This window comes from Lygodium microphyllum, chromosome 2, assembly GCF_053477565.2.
Source record: "Lygodium microphyllum isolate KBCC chromosome 2, Lygodium_microphyllum_v1.1.10, whole genome shotgun sequence".
NCBI lineage: Eukaryota > Viridiplantae > Streptophyta > Polypodiopsida > Schizaeales > Lygodiaceae > Lygodium > Lygodium microphyllum.
In genome coordinates, this window is record NC_141136.1 from 43,015,408 (window position 1) to 43,021,407 (window position 6,000).

Below are 6,000 nucleotides of genomic sequence, written 5' to 3' on the forward strand. Positions count from 1 at the left end.
AGTAGAAGAGTTGAGTACAAGTGCTAAGAAGCACTAGGTGACTAGTATGCCCTTTGAACTTGAGATCTTCAATGACTTGCAAGTCCGAGTCTTCCCCTCCTTGATTTGATGTTGGAGTAGCACAAAAAAACTCAGATTTGATCAGAGAAAAATCCAAGTCACCTGCCATGTCTACATCACAATATCCTTGCAGATCTAATGTACCCACAGGAGAAGCCGTTGGACAAGGCATCATTGTGGCGAGTTACCTGACGTCCACTTGTTCCACCTGTCCAGCGAGAGAGATCTATTTAAGGCTGATCTAATGCCATACTGGGCAGACGACATAGTCCAAGTGCTCGAGCACGGACTCCCTGAGCGACCAATAGAAAACACACGATTTAGGCACTTGATCTTGAAGATCCAGCCCTACTAGCTGATTGCAGGCCAACTCTATAGGTTGGGGCAAGATGGATTGCTGCGTAGGTGCGTGTGTGAGCATGAGATGCACGATGTGCTCTCGGAGGTGCACAGCGGCATTGCTGGAGGACACTTTAGCGAAGACACAATAGCACGAAAGGTGCTGCAGTCTCAACTATGGTAGCCCACACTTTTCTGCGACGCCAAGCGATTCCTCAAGCATTATGACGAGTGCCAATGGACAAAAGTCCTGATTCGTAAGGATCAAATGGAGTTAAACCTGATTATTGCTAGCCAATTCTTCGAAAAATGGGGGAGTGACTTCATAGGACCCATGAGCCCTGCGGTGCAGTACTCACAAGCCAAGTACATCTTGGTGGCCACGGATTACCTCATAAAATGGGCAGAGGCAAGAGCCACATGAAAAAATGATGCTAGGACGACTGCCAAGTTCTTATGGGAGCAAGTGATCTCGCGCTTCGGTTGTCCCATCGAACTGGTTAGCAACCAAGGCACACACTTCATCAACGAAGTGATAGCACATCTCCTATCCACCTTTCTCATCATCCATTGCAAATCCTGACCATACTACCCTCAGGCTAATGGCCAGGTAGAATCAACTAGCAAAATTCTTATCAACGTCCTGACTAAAGTAGTCTCAGCCTCATGAAGCGACAGGGACAACAAGTTGATGGCAGCCTTGTGGGCCTACCGCACAGCTTATAAAATGGCTGTCGCCCAAACCCCCTTTAGGTTGACCTATGGAACTGAAGCAATTCTACCGTTATAATTCTTCATCCCTAGCCTGAGAATATCACTCCAAGAATGATGGGAAGGGAAGGAAGCCTGAACGCAATGCCTGGTCGAGCTAGAACGCCTATCAGAGACTCGTCTTCTAGCAACCCACGCACTTATTTGCGAGAAAGCCCAACGAAAGAGCTGGTTTGACAAGCATGTCAAGCAAAGCGAGTTAGAACAAGGTGACTTAGTGCTCCTCTACTCAGTTAAAGGACATAAGCAAAAGATGAAATTTAGAGGTCTCGGACCCTTCAACATTCGGGCAATCAGCCGAACCGGCAATGTCAAGCTTGAGACCCTAGACGGCGAAGGAATAGGCTTCTTCAATGGCAGTCATGTCAAGAAGTACTTCCCTCCCACTCATCCTTTGCATGAGCCACCAATGTTAGAACCGTTGGTCAAAATACGAGAAGCCACAATCACTGAAATCAACGAAGATGATGAGGAAACTGTAGAACCCGCTTACTTCCGTGTCACGGTTACTGCCAAGCAAACATGCGATTTCAATGCCTTGATCGATGAGGGAGCAGACTTCAATGTCTTAACCAACAAGCATTGGATCCAACTTGGCAAACCACTACTTCAACCCACAACTGCCAAATTAAGCCCATATGGGGCTCAATCTTACATACTTCTCAGTAAGTGCAGAGTCGCCATTTCTATCGAGTCTGAGACTATTCCAATGCTTTTTTTACGTATTGCCCAGTGCTATAGACGCAGGCATGGAGTCACTGCTCGGGCGAACCTTCAAAAAGAAGACTCACTGCAATGTTGATTATGAGTCGCAGCGCATTCACCTAGCAATCGGCAACGTGCGCATTGTCATAGCTTTCAGCAAGGGCTCTATGACACCATCACCGTCCGCAGGGCCACCAATAGAAAAATCCATAGTCAAGACTAAGGCGGGGGGTGGTGTGCAGCTGCCACTCTCCGACTTCCGTAAACCGTAGCTGACCCGCAATGACCAAAGCAAGGGCCCAATAGCCTTGCCTCTAATGGATGCCTAAACAGCCTTGAGAACTGCCTAGGACTAGATGCGCCTATCCTCATAAGACCCAACACTCTAAACCTAGGAGACCAAGACATAATCACAGGAAGAGTTGCGTGATTAAGCAAAGATGGGTCCCTAAAACCCTCTTGCATGTGCAAGGCTACTATGAGGGAAATACCTCACTGTGGATCCCCAAAGCCCCCACGACCAAAGGCACTAGTCATACACCACCGTCGGGCTTGATCCGCCCACATCCCTCAGCACCGTGAAACCATAGGCTGCAGCGCTCTTCAGAGCCCCAACCATCCGACTCGTTTATGATTCGGTCCAAGGGAGTCATGCAAACCTATCGGACCAAGCCACAGTCCCCACTGTCACAGGAGGCATCACCTGACCAAGTCAATCCCACTCCCCAAAGCAAAGCTGAATGTAGCCGTCCATCTATTAAGGCTGACCCTAATCACCCCATGTCCCAAACAGCCCAACCGCCAGCTCAAGGGAACTCCCAACCGCAACTATGTATTGTCACGGCCTCTAGTTCTAGCAAACCTCGACCGCCCGTCGGCCTTACGCCCTCCTATGAAAGAAAATCATTTCTAGCACTAGCTGCTAACCTTGCTGAGGACACCGGCGATGATGTGGTGGACTGCATCAAATGACTCGATGCCACCTTCGTGTCGCTCGCCCTCAGCTATGACCACTTGGATTTGGGTCTATTAGCAGAACCCTTTGCAACGGAAGTGCGCAATATGCCTTGCTCTTGGAAAACTTTTGAATTTGCCTTTGCAAAGGCTTCTCACTCTGCTCTGCTGAGTTTCTCGATAGCGAGGTCTCCAAAGAGCAAGCCATTAAGCAACGTCTCATCACATCATACGATCCACGGACCACTTCTATTATCATTGACCAAGAGATCACAAGGTTATCCCACCTTGCTGATACTGGATCACCTTTCTTGAGGCAGTGGTATGCTCTTAGGTTGTAACGGGAGGTTGACAGATGTCGCATAATGACCAATGCCGAGCCATCAAAACGGCAGAGTACGATCCCACTTACATCGCACCTACCTCGTATAGAGTGTTAACCACTCTTCGGGGCCGACCCATGGATGAGCATATCAAGGGGCATCCCTATCTTGACCACCTCTTAACAGAGGAAGAGCTCCACATCGCAAGTCGAGTCGACTCTGGTGATTTCCTCACAGATGTCCTCACATACGTCACACACGTAGGAATTCGACCCTTTGATTTGGACCGCGCCGCTCAACTGGAATACAATCCAAATTTCTATACTTGGCTCCTTCACAAGTAACTCCTACCCCAACAAGCCCAAAGCCCCTAACCTTTTGACCCCCAATCCTAGGAAGGATTCTTTTCAAGACGGAAGGGGAGGGGGTATGGTGAAGGTGAAAGGAATCAGATGAGAAATGAATCAAAAGGGATACAGTAAAGTAAAGGCAGTGAAAAGCATAAGCATATATGGGAAATGAATCTAAAGGGATACAGTAAAGTAAAGGTAGTGAAAAGCTTAAGCATATAGTATGAAAAAATGGCTTCCTAAGAAATTCATTCAAGAGTTTTTATTCTCATGCAACCAGCGAAGTGATATGTGGAAAATGCTAATGAAAGTTACGAATTATGGCATGAGCATAAAATGTCGCAGTAAGACCGCGCCCATTGACTCCCGTTCAAACAGAAGAGGAAAGGGAGCAGTATCTCATCCATCTAGAGAACCGCGCCTTCGGCTAGCTCAAGTTCCAAACCATCCACACCATAGAAGTCGCAGTGGCCAAGGAAGAAGCATCCACGAGGGTGGTGGAACAATGCAACCTCACAAAGTATATTGAAAAATTCTCGCAGGAGCCGGACCACATAAAGTGCGTAGAATTCCTCAGAACATACAACCCAGACCAAGAAGGTGGTATTGTAACAGTGGGGGCAGAGGAGAGGGTGAAAAGCAGGTTCAAGTCTGGTTGGATCCAGCCTTGGTGGAGAAGGCTTTGGGATTGGTACCAAAGACAGAAAGGAAACAAAAAAGGGATGTTTATGCCATGCTGAAAATGAAGAAGGAAGAGGTGCTTACGAATGACGGCATAAGCATCCAGGACATCCCTGACACAGAAGCCAGGTTGCAGGCCAAGTTGGTACATGTGCTCTTCTCCAGCCAGCATTACAATTCCTTAATGCATCGAATTAGCGTACCAGTGCTGGAGAATGTGGCAGCCCATACCCTAGATGAAGTAGATTGGAATGGGTACGTGCGAAAAACGATTGATCAAGTGGCCAAAGCGCTAGCCCTAGGAAGTGCACCAACAGGAGGAGAATCTCTGGCTTCTAAAGTTACGGAAAGGAAGAAGGCCTCCTCCAAAGCCTCCTTTATTGGGTATGGAGGAGTCTTGACTGCACTCATCTAGGAGGCAGTAAAGGAAGCACAGGAGGCAGAAGAGGGAGAAGGAGAAACACCAGAGAGGTCGCCTCCTCACCAGGGCAAAGATAGGTCCACCAACATAATTGAAACAGAAGAAGAAGGGGAGGGACAGACTAGCAAAAAGACAATCAGGAAAACCAAGAAGAAGGCGACGCAGAAGAAGAAGAAGGATGACCAAGGCAGGAAGAAGAAGAGAGAAGACTTGGAAAGGGTGAAGAAAGAATCCCTGAAAGAAGCAAAGGAGAGAGAGAGGACAAAGAGACAGGAGGAGGAGAAGGAAAAAGAGGAGTTACAAAAAGCAAAGGAGGCGTCGAAACAAGAAGCAGAAGAGAAGAAAAGGAGGGAAAGAGAACAAAAAGGGAAAAAGAAGGAAGAGCAAAGAAAAGCAGAGGAGAAAAGCGGATGAGGAAGAGGAAGAGCTATGAAGGAAGGAGGAAGAGGACCTGGCGGAAGCCACCCGCCGGTCCATCAAACAACAGAGCCGAGCAGATGAACTGAGGAGCCTGAGCCCGGGTAGAGAAGAGGGGCCAGGGTCTAGCACACATGTGCTAGAGTTTGTGCCACCTCCAGTCCCTGAAGGCAAGGGCAAGGCCCTACTCCATCCAATTCCTACCCTCCTGGTGCCTTCCACCGAACTCACCACCATCACCCCCAGCATCCCGACCAGTGTAGACGTGTCAAACTTTGTGGCATGGATGAAGTCTTTCATCAACAAGGAGATGGGCCAGGGACAGAGCACAAAGATTATGGCCATAGGACAGAAGAGGCCAGATCACGGATGCAGAGTCCAAGCAAGAGCCCAAAAAGCAAAAAGTCAAAGCCTCAACATCGCCCATCCACACAATGATGACGCCATCGGCTAATTACGACGAATACATCACCGAGCTGCTCTCCAAATTGGAGAAAGCTAAGGAGAAACTCAAGATAGCCGTGGCTGAGTTGGTAGCTGAAAAGGAATCAGTGGCCGCCTTCCATCTGGATAAAACAAGAATGATAGCCTTGCAGCAGTGGGAGATTGCAGATCTCAAACAAGAACTGAAGGCTAGGGATGAGAGGGAGGAACACTGGAGGCAGCTGCTCGAAAACGAGACACAAAAGTTCGTAAAAATGCAAAGAGAGCATAAGCTCCTAATAGTGCAATACTAGGAGCTTGCTGCGAAATGTGCTCAGATTGATGCACTCATGGCAGAGCTGAATGCTAGGGATGAAGAAAGAAAACGAGGCATGGAGGAACAACAGGAGGAACTCGAGCACCTGACAGACCAGCTGACCTCTGAAAGAGAAGAACAAGAGAGGCTAGTCAAGGAGTTGGAAGATTATGAGCAGAAACTTATGATGCTAACCCTAAGACAGGGAGAGGGCTTGGAAGTGATGAACAAAAGAGCAGA